This window comes from Macaca fascicularis, chromosome 9 (genome assembly GCF_037993035.2).
Source record: "Macaca fascicularis isolate 582-1 chromosome 9, T2T-MFA8v1.1".
Taxonomy (NCBI): Eukaryota; Metazoa; Chordata; class Mammalia; order Primates; family Cercopithecidae; genus Macaca; species Macaca fascicularis.
The window spans coordinates 128,982,547-129,006,940 of NC_088383.1; the positions used below are offsets into that span (position 1 = coordinate 128,982,547).

General features: G+C 43.2%; 1 non-coding gene and 1 pseudogene across 1 annotated transcript; both read right to left on the reverse strand.

Annotated features, from left to right (window-relative positions):
- Positions 1 to 13,869: 13,869 nt before the first annotated feature.
- On the reverse strand, positions 13,870 to 20,605 carry LOC135965067 (elongation factor 1-alpha 1 pseudogene; annotated as a pseudogene).
- On the reverse strand, positions 16,251 to 16,359 carry LOC123567051 (U6 spliceosomal RNA). Its single transcript, XR_006689746.2, has one exon. It is a non-coding gene; the product is annotated as a U6 spliceosomal RNA (small nuclear RNA).
- Positions 20,606 to 24,394: the final 3,789 nt, after the last annotated feature.

Genomic DNA, 24,394 nt, shown 5'->3' on the forward strand with positions numbered 1-24,394 from the left:
ATGCGGTTGGGTCACTGAGCCCCCATGGGAATGTGAATTTTGTGTTTTCATTTTGATGATAATCCTTAGAAAACAAACACACACACGGCCGGGTGTGGTGGCTCACACCTGTAATCCCAGCACTTTGGTGAGGCCGAGGCGGGCGGATCACAAGGTCAGGAGATTGAGACCATCCTGGCTAACACGGTGAAACCCCGTCTCTACTAAAAATACAAAAAAATAAGCCAGGCATGGTGTTGCACGCCTGTAGTCCCAGCTACTCAGCTACTCAGGAGGCTGAGGCAGGAGAATCGCTTGAACCTGGGAGGCAGAGGTTGCAGTGAGCCGAGATCGCACCACTGCACTCCAGCCTGGGCAATAGAGCGAGACTGAGTCCCAAAACAAACAAAGCAAAACAAAAACAAATGCAAAAGCAAATAGAAAATGCCCACAATGTCTCTTTACTGAAGGAGACATCCAACCAAGTCTTTTCCTTCTGGCTTTGTAATCCAAAAATGTCCTTCTAATGTGTGTGTCCTCTCAGGATGACACGTGGCACCAGCCAGCAGTCGTCTTGGGTGGATTCTAGGATGGCAGAACATAAAGGAATGGCCTTTGTTTGTTTATTTATTCATTTAGAGACAGAGTCCTGCTCTGTTGCCAGGCTGGAGTGCAGTGGTGAGATCTCAGCTCACTGCAACCTCTGCCTCCCAGGTTCAAGTGATTCTCACGCCTCAGCCTCCAGAGTAGCTGGGACCACAGCCATGCGCCGCTGTGCCTGGCTAATTTTTTGTATTTTTAGTAGAGACGGGGTTTCGCCATATTGGCCAGGCTGTTCTCAAACTCCTGATTTCAAGTGATTTGCCTGCCTCAACCTCCCAAAGTGACGGGATTACAGGCGTGAACCACCACACCTGGCCAGGATTAGCCTTTGAATTTAGACCAATTCACTTTCAGATATTGACTCTGGACAATTTTCTTAACCTCATTTTTATATTAAGATTTTGTTGTTACAAAAATAATTGTAAAAATTCAAACTATACAGAGATACACCAGGTAAAAGGTGAATTTCTTCCCTCTCTCCTCCTAATCCCTCTCCTATTTACATTTCTCTGCTAGGTTTTTCCAGCCCTTTTCCCAATGTTTTGTGGCTTTAGTTGTTGTTTGAGTGGGACTTTTATTTATTTCATTTATTTTATTTTTATTTTTATTTTTAGACGGAGTCTCACTGTATTGCCCAGGCTGGAGTGCAGTGGCCGGATCTCGGCTCACTGCAAGCTCTGCCTCCCGGGTTCACGCCGTTCCCCTGCCTCAACCTCCCGAGTAGCTGGGACTACAGGCACCCGCCACCTCGCCCGGCTAGTTTTTTTGTATTTTTAGTAGAGACCGGGTTTCACTATGTTAGCCAGGATGGTCTCGATCTCCTGACCTCGTGATCCGCCTGTCTCGGCCTCCCAAAGTGCTGGGATTACAGGCTTGAGCCACCGCGCCCGGCCAGAGTGGGACTTTTTTTTTTTTTTTTTGGTTTTTTTTTTTTTTGAGATGGAGTCTGGCTCTGTCGCCCAGGCTGGAGTGCAGTGGCTGGATCTCAGCTCACTGCAAGCTCCGCCTCCCGGGTTCACGCCATTCTCCTGCCTCAGCCTCCCCAGCAGCTGGGACTACAGGCGCCCGCCACCGCGCCTGGCTAGTTTTTTGTATTTTTTAGTAGAGACGGGGTTTCACCGTGTTAGCCAGGATGGTATCGATCTCCTGACCTTGTGATCCGCCTGTCTCGGCCTCCCAAAGTGCTGGGATTACAGGCTTGAGCCACCGCGCCCGGCCCAGAGTGGGACTTTTAAAAAACAATTTCAAGTTTGTTATTGTTCGTACCTAGGAAAGTACTGGTGACTTCCCATTGGTAGCATGTCCATCTGCCCCACTCCTTTCTCTCATTAGTGCTAATAGTTTTCAGCTGTTTTTCTTGGCATTGTTGAGCATTAGTTTTCTCACTGTAAAATGCAGATAATGTTGACCTTGCAGAGCTTTAATAAGGATTCAACGAGATAAAGTAAGGAGCTTAGCTTAGTGCCTGGCTCAGTAGGGGCCTGATTAATACGAACTTGTACTTTCACTAATATCATCCTCATGATGAGATCTTTTCTGTACAACTCTCTTCTCTGATTGTGGAGAAATGGATTAGGGAGAAAAATGATTCAATCAGAGAAGGCTCTGCATATGGCTGCTTATACAGAAAGACTGATGTTAACCAAGGGACTGCCAATGTTTATTTTTTTACTCTGTTAAAAAAATTAAAATTGTGGTAAATACACATCTTAACCATTTTTAGGTGTAGGCAGTTCAGTGGGATTAAGTACATGCTAATAGTTGTGTAATCATCACCACCATCCCTCTCCAGAATTGTTTTCATCTTGCAAAACTGAAATTCTGGCCGGGTGCAGTGGCTCATGCCTGTAATCCCAACACTTTGGGAGGCCGAAGTGGATGGATCACGAGGTCAGGAGTTCAAGACCACCCTGGCCAAGATGGTGAAATCCCATCTCTACTAAAAATACAAAAATTAGCCTGATGTGGTGGTTGGCGCCTGTAATCCCAGCTACTCAGGAGGCTGAGGCAGAGAATTGCTTGAACCCCGGAGGCGGAGGTTGCAGTGAGCTGAGATCGTGCCACTGCACTACAGCCTGGTCAAAAGAGCGCAACTCCGTCTCAAAACAAAACAAAAAACCCTGAAATTCAGTACCCATTAGGCAGTAACTCCCCCTTTCCCCTTCCCCCAGTCCCTGGAAACCACCATTCCATCTTCTTTTGCCATCAATTTGACTACTGTAGGTACCTCCTATAAGTGGAATTATATAGCATTTGTCCTTTTGTGACTGGCTTATTTCACTTAGCATCATCTCAAGATAGGCTCATGTTGTAGCATGTGTCAGGATTTCCCTTCTTTTTAAGGATAAATAATATTCCATTGTATTATACACCACATTTTATTTATCCGTCTATTGGCCAATGGACATTTGAGTGGCCTTCGCTCCTTGGCCACTGTGAATCATACTATTACGAAATGGGTGTACAGGTCCCGCGTGGTGGCTCATGCCTGTAATCCCAGCACGCTGGGAGGCCAAGGAGGGAGGATCACTTGAGCCCAGGAGTTTGAGACCAGCCTGGGCAACAAAGTGAGACCCCATCTCTCAAAAAAAAAATACAGAAAAATTAGCCAGGTGTGGTGGCACAACCTATAGTCCCAGATACTTGGGAGGCTGAGCTGTGAGGATTGCTTGAGGCCCAGGAGGTTAAAGCTGCAGTAAGCTGAGATCAAGCTGCTGTAGTCTAGCCTGGGCAACAAAGGGAGACGCTGTCGAAAGAAAGAAAGAAAAAAGAGAGAGAGAGAGAGAGAGGGAGGGAGGGAGGGAGGAAGGAAGGAAGGAAAAGATGGAAAAGAAAGAAATGGTTGTACAAATATCTTGCAGAGTTTTCTGCTTTCAATTCTTTTGGGTATTAATGCCAGTGGGTTTTTGAGAGCTATAGATCACTGTGAAAAAACTCTCTGTGTACATTTCATGGTGTCAGAAGCTCTGGAGTGGCCTGACCAGCGCACCCTGTGCTGCTTAGTCTGCTGTGACAGGAGGGAGGTGTCTGAATCTGATGATCACCGTGTGTTGAGCTTGCAAAATCCCCGTCAGCCTGCTATCTGAGCGCTCAAGGCTGCAGAAGGCCCTGAATGAGTGTGAGATTTGTAGTTGTTATTGTTAACTTTCAAGACTTCCACAAATGTACATTTTTCTATTTTACTGTATAGTTCCAATGGCTAAAATGATCCTGAACAATGTGCAGACTGCAAATAAAGCATCAGCATTGGGCTTCCAGGAAAATAAAAATGCAGCAGGAAGAAACAGCAGCAGGGAAAAAAAAATTACTGGGAAACACAGTGAAATGCCTCCGCTATCTTTTACATTTCCCCCGTTGTTTAAACTCTCTACGTTATTCAACACAGCATTGTTTGTAATGGCAGAAGATTGTAAATAACCTCAATGTCTATCAGTGGGAGATGATTGGATAAATTATAGTCCTCCACACCAGGGGATACTGTATAGCTGTAAGGAAGAATGCTCAATCTCTTTGTTGAGAAAGGTCTACCAGACATTTGAAGTGAAATAACAAAGGCAAAATACTGAGTAGACTGTACAGTGTGCTGTCCTTTGTGGAAAAGGGAGCAAATAAGAATGTGTGTGTGTGTATGCATATAGAATACATTTTTATCCTTACTTGTATATGTTTGATGAAACTCTGGAAAGATGCATAAGAAACCAGTATTAGCAGTTTTATATGCAGATAGGAGGGAGATTTTTACATTATCACTTTTGTTTATTTTTTATTTCTGAGCCATGTGAATATATTACCTATGGGAAATAAAGAGCTTGTGTTTTCCCACCAGCCTGACCACAGGAGAGGCTCAAAATTGAAATTAGCTTGTATAGGCAATAAATAATTTTACTGTTTCTTGCAAGAAAAACAAATCTCTGTTACAGGCTATTCAGAATTTATCTTCTAGTCAAGGAAGCCAACTTCTTCCCATCTCAACGCTGTAGATGCTCAAGAAGCGACAGGGAGGGTGATGCACTCGAAGCCTCACTTGGCAGCTGATCCTAAGTGCTTTGGAGAAAGGAGAGCGTTGGGTCCAGGACAGGGGGTCTGGAGTTGGGCAGGGGAGGAAATCAAGGCCAGAATGGACTGAACTGGGTTTTACTCGGGGCTTTGCCTGTCTCTGACACTGCCCTGGGTGAACTAGGTGGGAGCTGGGAGGCCCTCCGTAGTGCAGTTGGAAACCTTGGCTTGTATGGCTGGACCCAGAAGTTGGCTTGCTCAAAATCTTACAATCTACAGCAACTCTTAAGTAACCAGGCAAGTGAACACACTGGTTGATCGAGTACCCACTTCTACTAGACCAGAACCTCTACCACCGTTCACTCCAGAGGGCCCCCAGGCAAGATTTGCTTGAGCCTGGAAAGCCTATGTAGAGGTTCTCTGCCTTCTCACCTCCAGCTCACCTGGAGAGGCATAGACCCTAGGCTCTTTCCTCTCTACCAAGGAGCCATCCCTACCCGAGGGATAGGTCATCTTTAGGGAATAATGGAGAACTCCGAAGAACAGAAGGCATCTGAGGAGCAGAAGCCCTGTGAAAGAAAGGTACCCGTCAAAACTCTGAGACTCTGATGGGCTAAATGAGGGGATCCTGGGGCCCAGCAACGTGTGATCTACCAAGTCACTCTTACAAGAAAAGGATATACGTAAACGGAAAATAAGTGTGCAAAAAGAGATGCAGCAGGCAGATGTGAACACGAAAAAGCTCAGGGAGTAATCTTACTATCAGACAAAACAAATTTACAGCAAACGAAACACAGCAGCAGCAAAACAACCTGAGCAAAGATGAAGCAAGGTGCCGCATGCTGATAAAAGGAATGATGGACCAAGAAGATATAACAATTACAGATGCCTGCCCCTAATATTATACCCCTGAAATATATCAAGTAATCTGTGGTAGAATTAACATGAGAGGCTGGGAATGATGGCTCACATCCATAATCCCAGCATTCTGGGAGGCTGAGGCAGGAGGATCACCCGAGCCCAGGAGTTTGAGACCAGCTTGAGCAACATAGCGAGACCCCATATCTACTAAAAAATAAATAAATAAAACAATGACAACAGAAATAATTAAGAGGATAGATAAATCAAGAATTATAGTTGGAGATTTTGACACATACTCAAAAGCTGATAAATTAAGCAGAAAAAATGACCAGGGATATGGAAGTGTTTAATAATGTGATCACTTATCTCAAATTAGCAGAGAGAAGTTTAACTTTACATTTCAGAAAAAAAATATTATTTTGAGCAAACACAGAACCGGCACAATATTTGTGTACCGTATCTGTGTCACAAAGGAATTCTCAGTGAATAAGAAAGAAATGACTTCATCTGAACTATATCCTGTGGTGGAAATATAATTAAATTACAAATCAGTATTGGAAGATATGGTAGCAAGAATAATGGCCCTGCAAAGATGTCCACGCTTAAATTCCCAGAACCCATGACTATATTACTTTACATGGCAAAAGTGATTTTGCAGATGTGATTAAGGTTAAGGGTCTTGAGATGGTGAGAGTAGCCTGGTTTATCCAGGTGGGCTCAGTTGAATTCCATCAGTCCTTAAAAAAGGGGATAACCATTCCCAGCTGTAACCAGAGGGAGACACGGTTATGGAAGAATGGTCAGAGAGGTGGAATGTGAACAAGTCATGACCTGCTGTTGCTGGCTTTGATGATGGAGGGAGGGGCCCATGAGCCAAGGGCTGTGGGTGGCCTCTGAAAACTGGGAGTGGTCCTCAGCTGTAACAAAACAGCCAATAAGGAAACGGGGATCTCAGGCCAAGCGCAGCAAGGAACAGCCTGAATGAGCAAGGAAACAAATTCTCTCTCAGAGTCTCCAGAAAGCAACATACAGCCCTGCCCATGCCGTGACTTCAGCCCGGTAAGACCTGTGTCCAGAACTGTAAGATAATAAATTTGAGTTGTTTCAAAGCCACTAAGTTTGTGGTAGTTTGTTACAGCAGCAAGAGAGAATACAGAAGACTAATGACAAATCCTATATGACTAAAAATTTAAAAATGTATCACTGAAAATTAATTCCTGGGTTAAAGAAGATACAGGGGTATATTAATCATCTATTGCTATGTAACACAACTAATTATCCCAAGACTTAGTGGCATAAAATAAAACATCTTATAGCTTCAGTGGATCAGGAATTCAGGTGTGGTTTAGTTGTGTGCTCTGGCTCAGGGTCAAGGTGGCAGCTGAGGCTGCAGTAATTTTTTTTTTTTTCTTTGAAACAGGGTCTGGCTTTGTCACCCAGGCTGGAGTGCAGTGGTGAGATCTCAGCTCACTGCAACCTTCTTCTCCTGGGCTCAAGCCATCCTCCTACCTCAGCTTCCCAAGTAGCTGGGACTATAGGTGCATGCCATCATGCCCGGCTAATTTCTGTGTTTTTTTGTTTTTTGTTTTTTTTTGTAGAGATGGGGAAGGGCGGGAGGAGTCTTGCCATGTTGCCCAGGCTGGTCTCGAACTTCTGAGCTCAAGTGATCCACCTGCCTCAGCCTCCCAAAGTGCTGGGATTACAGGCGTGAGCCACTGCACCCAGCCTGCAGTCATCTTAAGACTCATCTGGAGAAGGACCTTTTTCCAAGCCCATTCACGTGGTTGTTGGCAGGATTTAGAACCTTGCTGCCTGTTGGACTGAGGGCCTCAGCTCCTTACTGGCTGTGGGCCAGAGGTTGCCCACAGTTCCTTGCTCTGTGGATGTCCCAGCATGGCCCCTTGCTCCATCAGAGTGAGTAAGAGAGCGTGTGCTGGCAAGTGGAGTTTCATAGTCTTTTATAACCTAATCTGGGAACTGACATCTCATCACCTTTGTCATATTCTAGAAGCAAGTCTCTAGGACCAGCCCTCTCTCCAGGAGAGGTGTTACACAAGGGCAGGAATACTAGGAGGCAAGGATCATTGGAGCCAAGTCAGGAGCTGCCCTACCACAAGGAGAAATTACAAAATTCTTAGGATTGGATGATAATCAAAGTGGGACATGGTGATATTTATGTGATGCAACTAAAACTGTACCAAGAGGGGAATTTATGGTGGTAAATAAAACTAGAAACAGGGAAGATGGAAAAGAAATGAGCTCAGCTTTCAATTCAAGAAACCAGGATAGAGTAAATTTGAAAGAAGAAAAGAAGTAATGGTAAAAGCAGAAATCAATGAAATAGTAAAGTAAAACAAATAGTGAAGAGATGATTTTTCAAGATCTAAAGCTGGGTTTTGGCTAGTGAGTTGTAAGTAGGAGCTGTGTGTGCAATTTCTGAGGTGTTTCCTTTGTGGGTCCTGCGTGGATGTGATGCCAGGAGCAACATGGGAGCATGAGGATGAGGATGCACCTCAAGGCTGCTGTCGAACTTTCATACCAGGCCTGGACTCCCTACATCTTAACTTTTACATGAGAGAGAAATGAATTTCTGTCTTCTTAAGCTACTGTTATTTGGGGGCTCTGTTATATATAGCTGAACCTAAGTCAGAACTAACATGAAATCGAAGAGACAAAATTGTTATTATTTTTAGATAGAAGGAGACTTTTCAAAGTAAACCCAAGGGAGTAACTAAACCATTAGAACTAAAAAGAGAATTAAAAGTTCAGCAGGTTTGGAGGTACAAAATAAATTTTAATAATAGTATCTTCTACTCTAGAAATAACTCATCATAAAATGTAAAGAAAATAAGGTACAAATTAAAATAGCAAAAATCCCCAGACTCCATAGGCCTATACATTTTCTGGGAGTTAACATAATAAAAGAGTCTGAAGACTTTTATAAAGAAAAATTAGAAACTCTATTAAAGAATATAAAATAAAATGTAAATAAACAAAGAGCTATGGACGGATGACAACATTATAACTGGTTGATTCTCACATAATTAGTCTATAAATTCAGTGTCATTCCAATTAAAAGTCTGAGCGTTTTAGAGGACTTAATAAATGGATTTTGCAAATTAGATGGAGGAATCAAACTTCATGAATAAGACATTTTTGGGAAAAGGGGCCAAAGAAATGAGACTTACACTGTCAGATACTGACATTTATTATAAATACAGGCATATGTTATAAAAACAGGCCCAATGGAAAGAAAAGCATCTAGAAATAGACCTCTATATTTGGGAATGTGGTACTTTATAGAGAAGGGAAAGGGAGAATATTTGGTAAATAATCTTAGGAAAATGGGCTCCATTATCTGGAGCAAAATAAAGTTGTATCCTCATCTCATACCATACCCAGAAGTAAACTCCTGGTGGATTACAAACCTAAATTTAGGCCCAGCAGTGGTTCACACCTGTAATTCCAGCACTTTAGGAGGTCAAGGCAGGTGGACCACTTGAGGTCAGGAGTTCGAGACCAGCCTGGGAAACGTGGTGAAATCTCGTCTCTACCAAAAAATACAAAAATTAGCCAAGTGTGTTGGCATGCACCTGTAGTCCCAGCTACTTGGGAGGCGGAGGTGGGAGAATTGCTTCAACCTGGAGCCGGAGATTGCAGTGAGCCAAGATTGAGCCACTGTACTCCAGCTTGGGTGACAGACTGAGACCCTGTCTTACACACACACACACACACACACACACACACACACAGAGACCTGAATTTAAAGATAAAAGTGCAATGTTAATAGAAAAAAGTGTAGATTATTCTTTGTGATCTTGGGCAGGGGAGATATTTTTAAACAGGATCCTCAAAGTATATATAATAAAGGAAAAATATATTTGAATATATTGAAAATACTTTTTGGAGGGGTGATATTGAAAGGTGAGCACCATCACCAATGTAAATGAATAGGTGATGGCTGGTAAAATATATTTGCAACATCTATGACTGAGAAAAAATTAGTTTCCAGAATGTAGAGAAAAATACCTAAAAGTCAGCATGGGAAAAAACAAGAAACACATTTAAAAGAAAAAGGGAAAAGGGGAATTATAGGAATAATAGGAAAGTTATAGGACGGGAAGCCTAAATGAATTAGTATACGAGAAGATGCTCAACCTCAATAAGAAAAACACATATTTAAGTACCAATGAGAACCTACATCCACTAAGTGGCAAAAGAAAGTTTATGATGATGTCACTCCCCTGAGTAAAACCCTTAGAGGTTCCCTAATCAGAAAATGAAACACACATACCTCATATGGCCCAGATGATGGACTCCATACCTACCTCTCCACCTGCCTTCACTTCCTCACATTGGATTTGCATTTTAGTATAACTAATGACCATGGACATTGGAGAGAGAAGATACTAGAAGCAAATGACTAGTTAGAAGTCTGTTGAAATAGAATGGAAAAGGATGCCTAAATTAGGGTACAGAGGGGGAGTCAGAGTGAAGAAATGTTGAGAAAGAAGGATAACAGACCTGTCGTTCAGAGACAGAGAGTGGTTGAGAATGGTTTCCAAGTTTTGGCTTGGGGAACTTGTTGAATGGTGGTGTCATGCATTGAGATTGAAAGGAGAACACACAATCTAAGAGGTGTTTTAAATAGGTTGAGTTTGAGATATCGTTAGGACATTTAGAAGGAGATATACGTTGCAGGTGTTACAGGACCACCAGATTCATATGCCAGCTGTGCAGTAACTGACCAATGAACGGAGACAGAAGAGTTTGTAGCAGAGAAAGAGTTTAATGATTGCAGGGAGGCCAAGTGAGGAGATGAGAGGGACCCTCAAATCCATCTCTCCAAGAAGTTCTGGGCTGGGGTTTTAAGGAGATCATGGAGGGCAAGGGGTTAGGAAATTGGAGTCATTGATTGGGCAGGATAAGGGGGATGAAATCATCAAGATGTGGAAACTGCATTCTTTGGTGAGTTGACTCCTTTTGGGGTCCATCAGACCAGCTGGCATCAGTAGTTTCATCAGTATGCAGGACCTGAAAGAATATCTGAAATGGAAAACAACATTTCACAATGTTCAAGTTCAAGTTGTTATGTATAGAGCAGTTAAAAGGAACTATATTCTAGGGTCTATGTGATTCTGGGGCAATGGGTGGCCAACAACTGTGAAGAAGTGGTCAGGAGCAAGCTGACCTCATGATTAATGTTGAATGTGCTGCAAGCTTGGTTTATTTTCATTTCTCCCCCTCCCTTCTTCCCTGATTAATTTTATAAAGTGTATAGGGATGATTTCACAGGTGGCTATGTGCCTTGGAACTTAGGACAGGTATCTGACCAGAGGTTTGATTTGGGTGTTGTCAATCTATAGTGGGTAGTTCATACCGTTGGACACAGTGGAGCTATTGCCTGAATTGGAAAACACAATAGCTTTTCTTTGTTTATAAAGAAGATGCTTTCTGACCACTGTTGTGATTACTATTTTTTTTTGGCAGGAATAGGGCAATTCCCCCCACCTCCAATTCAACCACCTCCTCATTTTTTTTTTTTTTTTTGGTCACACAATAATACTCACCTCTTATTTTAGAGTCTGACTTCTTATGATTGAAAGATTATCGGTTGCAGTTAGTGGTGGAGATTATGACAGTAGAAGTGATTAAAGTAAACTAGTATATACCTGGAGATTCCAATTCATGACCCTGGCCTCTGTGGTACTGTGCTTTAATCAGCCATCTGGTTATTAGAAGATGACATTTTAAATGAATTGTAGGTTAAACTAATAAGTGCTGTTACTGTGACTTCCAGGCTATTGATGTTCAAGGATTTATATATTCTAGGGTTACTTTCTAATAGTACTAAGGAATATTCAAATTCAAGTTGCAGAGGTTTCAGAAAAGTGACATGAGCTAATTGGAGGTCCTTGATATATAAACTTGTGAAAAATTGGAGCCTCAGGTACAATTCATTCATCAGGCCCTTTTCCCTGGTAAGTCTTTCAGTGTGGACTAGGAGCACAATTAACAACATGAGATTTGAAGGTAGATTTAAGACCTAACTCTTCCACTTAAAAATGTGTGTCCTTGGCCGGGCGCGGTGGCTCAAGCCTGTAATCCCAGCACTTTGGGAGGCCGAGACGGGCGGATCACGAGGTCAGGAGATCGAGACCATCCTGGCTAACATGGTGAAACCCCGTCTCTACTAAAAAATACAAAAAAAAACTAGCCGGGCGAGGTGGCGGGCGCCTGTAGTCCCAGCTACTCGGGAGGCTGAGGCAGGAGAATGGCGTAAACCCGGGAGGCGGAGCTTGCAGTGAGCTGAGATCCGGCCACTGCACTCCAGCCTGGGAGACAGAGCGAAACTCCGCCTCAAAAAAAAAAAAAAAAAAAAAAAAATGTGTGTCCTCTTAAGCTGCTCTTGTGGTTCAGAGATGGCTGAGGCAGTTCAAGATGCCTAGAAACAGAAAAAGGGAAGACTCTCTTCCCGAGTCTGTTTGAGTTTCCAAAGGCTGGGTGTGGTGGCTCATGCCTGTAATGCCAGCACTTTGGGAGGCTGAGGTGAGTGGATCACTTGAGCTCAGGAGTTCAAGACCAGCCTGGGCAACATGTCAAAACTCTGTCTTTACAAAAATTACAAGAATTAGCAGGGCATGGTGATACACGCCTGTAGTCCCAGCTACTCAGGATGCTGAGGTAGGAGGATCACTTGAGCCTGTGAAGTGGAGGTTGCAGTGAGCAGAGATTGTACCACTGCACTCCAGCCTAGGTAACAGAGTGAGACCCTGTCTCTTAAAAAAAAAAAAAAAAAAGAAATAAAAAAAAGAAATAAAGAAATATTTCCAAAAGACCAAAGCAAACTTCTCTTCATGTCTCATTAGTTAGAACTGCACTGCATGCCCAATCCTAAACCAGTCACTACAAAAAGAGCGGAATTACTGCTTGGCTCAATCATGTCTCCTGTGTTTCAAAATCTCATAATTTTATGAGTAGATGTGGATCTATTTTTATTCACTGCCAGTTGGCCACCTCAATGTACAGAGTTATTCTTTAAATTCTGAAAAATGTTCTTGAAATATAAGTGAATTTGCTTCTCTTTTATTTTTTTGTAATCTCCTTCTGGCACTTCTATTATCTGAGTGTTGGAACCCCTGGACTGGTCTACTATTCTTCTTATTTTTCTAATGTTTTTCATCCCTTTGTCTTTTTGTATTTTAAGTTTGTCATTTTGGCTTCTAAAAATTTGGTTTCTAGGAGCCCTGTTTTCTCCTTCTCTCTCTCTCTTTTTGTTTGTTTGTTTGTTTGTTTTTGACGGGACCTCACTCTGTCACCCAACTAGAGTGCAGTGGAGCAATCATGGTTCACTGCAGCCTTGACCTCCAGGGCTCAAGCAATCCTCCCACTTCAGCCTCCTGAGTAGCTTGAACCACAGGCGTGTACCACTATGCCTGGCTATTTTTTTTTTTTTTTTTTTTTCATAGAGACAAGGTCTCATTATATCGCCTAGGCTGGTTTCTAGCTCCTGGGTTCAAGTGATCCTTTGACCTCGGCCTCCCAAAGTGCTAGGACTGCAGGCATGAGCCACCAGGCCTGGCCTATATTTTCTCTCTTAATGTTTGTATTTTATTGCATCCTATTCTTGTTTCATTGGGATAATATATTCTCTTATTGCTCTGAAAAAAATGGAATCTAGCTTTGAAGACTTTTTCCTCTTTGTGGTGTCTGTTTCTTTCCAATTGCTTTCTGTTATTTTTATTCTCTTTTTGTTAAGGTTTTCCTCAAACACCTGGCAATTATTTTTAAGATTGAGACATTAAAAACCCCTATGTGTGGGACTGGGCTTGTTGAATTTAAACCATACCATAGCGTGGGCTGTTTCACCGGGGGAATTTCTCCTCCTCTCCAGATGATGCAGGACTTTTCTGTTGCTTAGCTTGGCCAGATCTAGGTTCTTGTGTCACGCTCAGAAAAAAATTATGCACACGGAGATCGAAGAGTGAGCGGAGTAGAATTTATTAAGTGAAAGGAAAGTTCTCAGCAAAGAGCAGGGTCCTGAAAGCAGGTTCCCGATTGCCCCTTCACAGCTGAATTCAAGGGCTTTTATATATCCAAGCTGATGGGCTGGGTTCCCTATTTGTACAAGGCAGAAGTTTTTGGGGGCTCCACCCACCATCCCCTCAGTGCGCATGCGTGTCCATAGTCCCCTCAGTGCGCATGCGTGCCCGTAGTAGTCCGTAGTCCCCTGCAGGCACGCCTCGGCAAGCACCCCTGTGAAGTTCCTTTATCTGCACAAAACATCTGTTGTAAACCCTTGTGGGGTAGGTCGCAGGTTCTCCGAGGGACACTTCTCTTACTGTCTGCCTAAAGCAAGCTGGCTAACTCCTTTCACTATTTCAGTACCTTTCAGTCTTTTCACTGGGATTGGTCAGAGAAGAATTTTTTTTTTTTTTTTTTTTTTTTTTTTTTTTTTTTGAGACGGAGTCTCGCTCTGTCGCCCAGGCTGGAGTGCAGTGGCGCGATCTCGGCTCACTGCAAGCTCCGCCTCCTGGGTTTACGCCATTCTCCTGCCTCAGCCTCCTGAGTAGCTGGGACTACAGGCGCCCGCTAATTTTTTGTATTTTTAGTAGAGACGTGGTTTCACCGTGGTCTCGATCTCCTGACCTTGTGATTCGCCCGCCTCGGCCTCCCAAAGTGCTGGGATTACAGGCGTGAGCCACCGCGCCCGGCCCAGAGAAGAATTTTTAAATCTCCTTGGAATGTAAAAGACTGAGTTTCCCCTGGTTCAGAGTCAGGGAGTGGGGCTGGGTATTTAAACATCAATGTGTGAAATCTTACCTAATCTAACATTTCAAGTAGCGTACCCTGCCCCTCAACTACAGTTGCTGCGTTGGTCTGTTTTCCTCACTGCAGTGACTAAACCTCCTATTTTCTGCCAGGATCGGAGAGAGGCATCTGCTGGGAGGCATCTGGTTGGGAAAAGCCTACTTCTTCGTAAATACCTTTTCTTTTTAGAATGGCTTTAGACTTGAGTGTTCCCATGTACCCCAGAGTGCTCCCATATACTCCAAAGTGTTTCTTCTATCACTAGCATACATTGATAAGACACATTTGTTATAATTAATGAACAAATGCATATACATTATTATTAGCTAAAGTCTATAGTTTATTTTTATATTCTTAGTTTTTTCCTAATGTCCTTTCTCCATTCCAGGATCCCATCTGGGATACTGCGTTACATTTAGCTGTCATGTGTCTACAGGATCCTTTCGGCTATGATAGTCTCTAAGACTTTCCTTGTTTTCTATGACCTTGAGTGTTTTGAGGAATACTGGGATGGTATTTTGTAGGATGTCCTGCTATTATACCGGAATTTATCTGATCTTTTTTCCACAATAAGAACGAGGTTATGGGTTATTGGGAGGAAGACCCCAGAGATGAAATACACCTCCCAACTATTTTTTAATATGAGACAGACTCTCACTCTGTTGCCGAGGCTGGAGTGCGGTGGCACAATGGCTCACTGCAGCCTTGAGCTCCTGGGATCAAATCAAGCAATTTTCTCACCTAAGCCTCCCGAGTAGCAAGGACTACAGGTGTGCCACAACACCTGGCTAATTTTTAAAACTTTTTGTAGAGATAGGGTCTTGCTATGTGTCCCAGGCTATTCTTGAACTCCTGGCTTCAAGTGATCCTCCAACCTCAGCCTCCCAAAGTACTGGAATTACATGTGTAAGCCACTGTGCCAGGCCTAAAATGCCATTTTCATCATATCATGATTGATGATGTTGACTTATGACTGTCCATGTTGGCCTTGATCTCCCAGCTGAAATGGTGTTTGTCAGGTTTCTCCACTGTAAAGTTACTCTTTTGTTTCCTCCTTTCATACTAGGTCCTTTGGAAGGAAGTCACTAGGTCCAGCCTATACCTAAGAAGTACGGACTTATGCTAAAACTACGTTTTTGTTTTTTGTTTTTTTTCCCTCATTAGGTCATTGTTTTAATGGGCCTCAAAATTCTGTGACAGATTTTTTGGTCAAGTTTCCATTAAAAAGTACTGATTTTAAAAACTAATAACTTAAACCTGCTACATGTGAAAAAAAAAAAAGCAGTGGTCCACAAAACATTCTCCTTTCTTTCTGAGGGATTTATGGTGCATTGTTATCATTAACCATTATTTTACTATTAAACTTAAATGGCCAATTGAAACAAACAGTTCTGAGACTGTTCTTCCACCACAGATTAGGATTGGGGTGGCAGGTATTAGGGATGATATTCATTTGGCCCTCTGAGCTTTCTGGGCAGACTTGGTGACCTTGACAGCTCCAGCAGACTTCTTGTTCATTGCTTTGATGACACCCATGACAACTGTCTGTCTCACATCACAAACAGCAAAATAACCCGGAGGAGGATAATCTCAGATGCTCTCAACACACATGGGCTCATCAGGAACCATGTCAACAATGGCAGCATCACCAGACTTCAAGCATTTAGGGCCATCTTCCGGCTTCTTACCAGAACAACAATCAGTCTTTTCCTTCAGCTCAGCAAACATGCATGCAACGTGAGCTGTGTGACAATCCAGTACAGGGGCATAGCCTGCACCAATTTGGCCTGGGTGGCTCAGGATAATCACCTGAGCAGTGAAACTGGCTGCATCCACTGGTGGATCATTTTTGCAGTCACCAGCAACGTTGCCACAACAAATATCTTTGACAGACACATTCTTGACATTGAGGCCCGCCTTGTCCCCAGGAAGAGCTTCACTCAGAGCTTCATGCTACACTTTAACAGACTTGACTTCAGTTGCAATGTTGATTGGAGGAAAAATATATGGAATGCTTCATAAATTTGCATGTCATCCTTGTGTAGGGGCCATGCTAATCTCTGTATTGTTCCCATTTTAGTATATGTGCTGCCGAAGCCAGTGTAAAACTACTTCTTAAATAGACTCCCATCCAGTCCTAGAATTGTCAGCTTACTCCTTCACTCCATTCCCAGCAGTACCCAGTGCTGCTGATTGGCGTGACGTGCTGAGATTCTGAGGTGCAGGTTGTGTGGCCTCCTGGCTTCCCCACTGTTGGCTCACAATTAGGCTTCCTTGTATCTTCTGACTATGATTCAGTTTCCTGATTTCCCGGTTCTGGATTTTTGTTGCTGCTGTCTTCTCTGATTTCCTTGTCTTTGTGACTTTATGCTAGTTTTTGTACCTTTTTGTGTGTGTGTGTGTGTCTGTGTGTGTGTGTGTGATTTTGGTGGGGGTACTGGAGGGAGCAGAGGTGTGGCAGTTTTAAAAACAAATTATTTGGCCAGGTGGCTCATGCCCATAATCCCAGCACTTTGGGCGGCTGAGACCGGCAGATCACCTGAGGTCAGGAGTTTGAGACCAGCCTGGCCAACATGGCAAAACTCTGTCTCTACTAAAAATACAAAAAAATTAGGCATGCGCCTGTAATTCCAGCTACTCTGGAGGTTGAGGCATGAGAAGTGCTTGAACTCAGGAGGCAGAGGTTGCAGTGAGCCAAGATTGCGCCACTGCACCCCAGCCTGGGTGACAGAGCTAGACTCCTGAAAAAAACAAAACCAAACCCCAAAAAACAAAACCAAAACAATAACACAGAACCCCAAATTCTTTGATTTTGCTTGCTTAAAGAGGCAGAGCTTAATTTCTCTTTCCTTGTGTGTAAGGCTGTACATAGTGTCTTGCCTCTAATGAGTGGAGTATGGCAGAAATGATGGTTTGTCACTTCTGAGATTAGGTCATAACAGGACTGTGGCTTCCGTCTTGCACGTGTGTTCTTGCTCTGTCAGATCACTTACTTTGGAGAAAGCCAGCAGCCATCAGGCTGCTGTATGTGGGAAGGTCACAGGGTAAAGAACTGAAGTCTCCAGCTGATGACCAGCAAGAAACTGAGGCTGCCAACAACCACATGAGTGAGCTTTGTGTTGGATTCTCCAGTCCCAGCTGAGCCTTGAAGATGCTTTAAGCTGGCCGGGCACGGTGGCTCAAGCCTGTAATCCCAGCACTTTGGGAGGCCGAGACGGGCGGATCACGAGGTCAGGAGATCGAGACCATCCTGGCTAACACAGTGAAACCCCGTCTCTACTAAAAAATACAAAAAACTAGCCGGGCGAGGTAGCGGGCGCCTGTAGTCCCAGCTACTCAGGAGGCTGAGGCAGGAGAATGGCGTAAACCCGGGAGGCGGAGCTTGCAGTGAACTGAGATCCGGCCACTGCACTCCAGCCTGGGCGACAGAGTAAGACTCCGTCTCAAAAAAAAAAAAAAAAAAAAAAAAGGAAGATGCTTTAAGCTGAGGCATTCCCAGATTTATGATAAGTTTGGGGTTAATTTATTACAAAGCCATAGATAACTAACCTAAGAGATAAATCACAAATGGAGACTTTTATAAGTGTTACTATGGCCTATGGTTATTTACCATTATGAATTTTGGAGAACTCAAATAAAGATGTGAGCTTTAAAAAATATATATATATATTTCTAGGCCAGGTGCGGTGGCTCATGCCTGTAATCCCAGCACTTTGGGAGGCCGAGGCAGGTGGATCACCTGAGGTCAGGAGTTCGAGACCAGTCTGGCCAACAAGGTGAAACCTCGTCTCTACTAAAAATACAGAAAAATAGCCGGGCGTGGTGGTAGGCAACTGTGATCTCAGCTACTTGGGAGGCTGAGGCAGGAGAATTGCTTGAACTCGGGAGGCAGCTGAGATTGCATCACTGCACTCCAGCCTGGGGCAACAAGAGTGAAACTCCATCTCAAAAAAAAATTCAAAAAAAATATCTTATTTTGAAATAATTTTAGATTTACAGAAAGGTTGCAAAGATAGTAGAGAGGATTTCCATATGCCCCTTACCCAATTTACACCATTGTTAACATCTTGCATTACCATGTCACATTTGTCAAAACAGAGAAACTGACTTTGGTTAGTTTCAGTAACCAAACTATATAGTTCATTAATCCAACTCCAGATTTTATTTGGTTTTACCAGTTTTTCTATTCATATCTTCTTCCTGTTCCAATCCAGGGCGGTGCATTATATTTAGTTTTCACATCTCCCCAGTTTCCTGGTCTGTGACCGTTTCTTAGTCTTGACTTGTTTTTCATGACCTTGACAGAAATCTGAACCCCACTGAAAGTAGTTTTATTTGGTAGATTGTGTTTCTTTGACTGTGACCGTGCTAGGAAATTGAACCACAGAGACGCAGGCTTTATACGAGTTGTAACACTTTTCCAATTTGACAATTAGTTTTACATTCATTTGCGCTATTGTTTGGTTGTCTGCCTTTCCCACTACCTTGGAAGATCCGTGAAAGTAGGGGCCATGTTTGTTTTGGAAACAGAATGATGTCTAGCACTTAGTACTTGCACCATAAATATATGTTAATGAATAAATGGATAGTTAATGATCTATGAGTATTTTTAATAAACCGGTGAGTTGCAGTGTTCCTCAGTGGACTTAGAATTTTGCCTTCATTATAGTAAGTTTTAAGCAAATAGTAACTATATGCCAGACCAACTGCCAAGTACTTTCTCTGCAATAGCTAAATAAATGTGTATTGAATTCCGTTACGTAAAATGAGGATTGCAAAATTCTTTCTGAGGGACAATGCTTCATTTCCCCTAGATGGGGAAGTCTTACTGCCTAGGAATTATTCCTTTTTATTAAGGAATTTACTGCTACCTAGGAATTACTCCTTTTTATTAAGCCCAATGCATTTGGAGGAAAGAAAGCTGTTGGACTGGGCATAGCAGCTGTTCTCTGGGAAATAGCAGTGTGTAAATATAGCAGATCTGTGTGCCAAGGAGGGAAACGAGAAATTAAATCAGGGTTCTTAGGAGCAATGAATGTAGAGAAAAACATCACAAGTTAACAGCATGGGGGAAGCAAATATAAATTCCCAAGACCTACCTCTGCCTCTTTGAAACCTAAAGCCTAAGTTCTGAAAACCTTACTCTAATTAAATACAACTTCACTTGAATTCAGTGCAAAACTTTCACCATCTCTCAACATTTGAATTTAAAAATTTTATGCTTTAGTATTACTATTCATATTACTATTGGCACTTTAGTTAAAATACTAAGTGCAAAACATTTGTTGGACTTTTTTTTTATGGTGGGAAGAGGTGGAGAGGGTGATGGCACCATCTGGGAAGATGGTGGAGATGAATCTTAATGGAATTTGGGAAATGAGAAAAGCTGAGTTGGTGATGTCTATGTCTGACAACAGTGATGCATTCCAGTGGCAGCTCAACCAACATTATTATTAAAGGCTTTATGTGGTGGTTTATGTATTATTTAGAAATCATAATAAATTGGAATTGGACTTTTGGCACCTCTCCCAGGTGAAATCCCCTGAGTGTTTATCTTATACAAGACACAGAAGGAATTCAATTTTGGACCCATGTATTTGTCTAAATGCAACAAGTGACAATTTGTGTGTTTTTTTGTGTGTAGGGAAAAATAAAAATATATTTCAGAATAAAGTACACAAAAAGTCATCAAAGTAAAAATTCAGGACTGAGACTCTGGAATATATTTTGCTGGTGGCAGCATAGCCTGATAAATCAGGGCTGTTTGTTTACTTTCTTTATAATTGATTTTCCATATTTTTCAGCAAGCCACAAAAAATTCAGTTTAAAATATATCTGTTAGTATCTACAACCTTCTATGGGAAGAAATTACTTGTGTCCATCTTTTAAATTATTTGCCCTCATGAAATTTTCATGGCCTTACCTCCGTATTGCTTTTCCAAAAAAGGGACTCATTCATTTATTCATCCATTGTTTATAAATGCCTTGCATTGGATCTGAAATATAGTGGCATTTTATTCATCTTTGTCAAATGAAGAAACGTCTGCATGCATATAACATCATTCTGAACGTGTTTCCTAAGGCGTGGCCACTTGAGATGGCTAATTTCCTTTCATTATCTGTTCTCCCTTTCTTTGGTATTATAATAACAGAACTTCTAACTTGGTTCTGTCTTTAAAAGGCAGGGACTTGCCCTTCCTTTCCACCTTTACCCCTTATAAGGCACTGAGCCATTGTGGACAGCTGAAGGCAGTCCTCTGGAGATGGCAGAGCCACAGATGGGAGATGCTTTGATCCCTGCATAACACTGTGGAGCAGCGCTTCCCTCCAGCCCCACACTCTGCAGCTGTACCATTATGTGAGCGAGAAACAAACTTCCACCATGTTTAAGCCATTGTTATTTGGAGGTGACTCTTATACAGCACCCAAATTCATCTTTTAACCATACAATTCTCAAGGCATTAGTTCTAGAAGGGGTGAGAAGAGTAGTCCTCCAGTAACCAGAATATGGAAAAAGTCCATATTCTGAGAAAGTCCAATAAATGCTCTGAGGGTGTGGAGGAGGGAAAGTTCACATTCATTTGGAGAACAAATTAGAATTGCATTAGAAACTACAACATCTGAATTTTGAGAGCAGCATTACTCTAGAGTCTGAAGGGCATGGATATTATTATTCATGGAATCCTAACTGTCTAGCTTATTTTGTCTGGCTGTCTGTCACAGCATTGCTACCTACTGGCTTATGAATAAGGCACAGTCCAGAGAGTCTCAGGGGATCAGTGTGGACTCAGTCCCCACCAGAACACAGAGGCTGTGTGAACTTTCTCTGAGTAAATGAATTATGATCCTCACAAATTATTAATATCAAAGTGGGTCAAGAATGTGGGCTTTGGAGTCAGATACAGCTTCACATTCTACCTCTACCACTTACCAGCTGTGAGACTGAGCAGAATATTGAAGTAGTTGAGATTTGGCCTGCTCGAGTTCAAATCTCTTTTCCACCACTTAGGAACTATGTGACCAAGGCAATTTGTTTAACCTCTCTATGACCTGATTTCCTCATGCGTAAAATGTAGATAATAAAAATACCTTCTTCACAGGGTTGTTGGGATGATTAAGTGAAAACTCCTTATAGTATTAAGTCATTAAGACGTGTTTAATGCTTAGTATGTACCCGGCAATCATGTGTGCACACATACACATTTATATTTGTATTTCATATTTGTAAACAGAATAGTTAATATTACCTGTTGTTGTTATTAATGACCTAACTTCCTGGCATCTCAGTTTACTCATGTATAAAACAGAGGTGATAGTATCTGAATGACTGTTTGTCCTCATTTGTAAAATAATATCCACTCAGAGTTGTAAGATTATGTCTATAAAGCACATACACAATTCCTGGTACCTAGCAGGGTCAATAAATTACACAACTTTTGAAGTAGATCTCTACAAAAATTTCCTTACATTAAGGGAGGAGACCACCCCTCATATTGTCTTATGCCCAATTTCTGCCTCCAAAGAAAGAAGAAGTAAAAACTAAAAGGCAGAAATGGAATCCATAGGCAGACAGTCCAGCACTGTGCCCTGGTAGTTAAAGATCAACCCCTGGGCCGGGCGCGGTGGCTCAAGCCTGTAATCCCAGCACTTTGGGAGGCCGAGATGGGCGGATCACGAGGTCAGGAGATCGAGACCATCCTGGCTGACACGGTGAAACCCCGTCTCTACTAAAAAAATACAAAAAAAAACTAGCCGGGCGAGGTGGCGGGCGCCTGTAGTCCCAGCTACTCAGGAGGCTGAGGCAGGAGAATGGCGTGAACCCGGGAGGCAGAGCTTGCAGTGAGCCGAGATCTGGCCACTGCACTCCAGTCTGGGCGGCAGAGCGAGACTCCGTCTCAAAAAAAAAAAAAAAAAAAAAAAAAAAAAAAAAAAAAAGATCAACCCCTGACCTAGCTGCTCGTGTTATCTATAGATTTCAGACATCGTGTGGAAAAGCATCATGAAAATCCCTGTCCTGTTCTGTTCCGTTCTGATTACCGGTGCATGCAGCCCCCAGTCACGTACCCACTGCTTGCTCAGTCAATCACACGACCCTCTCACACGGACCCCCTTAGAGTTGTGAGCCCTTAAAAGGGACAGGAATTGCTCACTCAGGGAGCTCGGTTTTTGGAGATGTGAGTCTGCCGATGCACCCAGCTGAATAAAGCCTTTTCCTTTCACAACTCGGTATCTGAGGAGTTTTTGTCTGTGGCTCGTCCTGCTACAACATATTTCCTATGTCATTTTTATTTATTCATTTATTTTGAGACATGGTCTCACTCTGTTGCCCAGGTTGGAGTACAATAGTGTGATTGTAGTTCACTGTAGCCTTGAACTCCAGGGCTCGAAGGACCCTCTCAAGTAGCTGGGACTACAGGCGTGCACCACCATACCCAGCTAATTTTTGTATATATATATTTTTTTTTGTAGAGATGGGATCTTGCTGTGTTGCCTGGGCTGGTCTTGAAATTCTGGCCTCAAGCTGTTACTGGTGGAGGGTCTTGACTATGAGTCCTCCAGGTTCTTGGCGTTTTGAATAAAGAATTGGACAAAAATAAATGCACAAAGCAATGAAAGAATGAAGCAACAAAAGCACAAATTTATTGAAACAAAAGTACACTCCACAGAGTGGGAGCGGACTTGTGTAAGTGGCTCAAGAGTGCTGGTTACAGAGTTTTCTGGGGATTAAATGCCCTCTAGAGGTTTCCCATTTGTTACTTGGTTAACACCTATGTAAATGAAGTAGTGGCCTGCAACCAGTTTGATTAGTTGTGGAAGGTGACCAATCAGAAGCTGAAGTGAAATTACAAAGTTACACATGAAGACTTGGCCTGCAACCAGTCTGACTGGTTGCAGGAGGGGACCAATCAGAGATACTTTCATTTTTCATCTGCAAGGCAGAAAAGTGGGGGGTGGGTTTGCAAAGGGAGTAGCCTTTGATCCTTTTGTTACTTGGGTGTGGAGAGATGGAGTTTTCCTTTTGATTCCGTTCTGGGAATTCAGCACAAATTGGCTGTAGGTTCCCTGCCTCCAGACCCTATTCTGCTGCCTCAAAGCTGTCTTCCTGAACTGGCCTCTCAAAGTGCTGGGATTATAGGCGTGAGCCACTGCACCTGGCCCCTATGTTATGTTAAGGGAAATAAAGAGTTATGTGCAGTTTTGTTAAACGCAGTCTTGTGGGGGGATGGGCATATGTAAAATACTAAGTATTCAGCCTAACGCCCTGCTGCTTTAGCTGTCTTTTTAAGGATGCTGTGAAAAAGATACGGAGAATTACAGCTGGTGCTGGGGAGAGGAAATAGGAACAGCTACCATTTATTGGGGCCACCTATGCGGTTCACCAAAGCCCTTGAAAGTGCCTGTGTCCCTTCTGACAGTCAACGAAAGTGGGGTTCAGAGAAGGTCACACACCTGTCCTTGGGGATTTAGTGCACACCCTCCCTGGGAGTCCTATTCTGGCTTAAATGCCAGTAATAGGGCCAGGAGCCAGGCTGAGCTTGGAATATCTTCCCCAGGACCTCCTGCTCCTGCCTCCCACAGTCCGAGAAGGTGCTCACCCAAAGACCTTGGACCCCATGGCAGCCCCTCCAGAGCTCTGCCCATCTGGTCATTTCTCAACCCTTCGGGGAAAAAATACCCCCCCGCCCTCCTCAGCGAGAATGGGAGAACTCCTGCCACGGTGTCTCCCAGCCTGGGAGCACCTGCCCAGGCTTGTGTGTCATTGTGAGCATGGAGATGGCAGCAGGGGGCCAGAGTCACCCGCACATCCAGAAGGCTTCAGAAGCACTGACCCACAGTGGGTCCGCCCTAGAGGTAAGGGGTTAAAGAAGAGGAGAAACAGCAGGAGGAGTGCTGGAGGCTGCCTGCCTGGGAGGCTGGGAGAAGCTCCTGGGGTTAATTCTGTGAGTTTTGTCAAGAAGGGGCTGGAAAGGGGAGTTGGAGGCTTCCTTCCCCTGAGAGAGTGCAGGCTAAAGAGGTGGACCTCGAGGAATGGGGCCAGGGCCCTGCCCAGCCGGAACAAGGAAGGCGGTGACTCAGATCTGGTCCTTTTTGCTCCTGCCAGGACAGTGACTGCTGCTGGGCCTACCTCTCGTCATGGTTACCT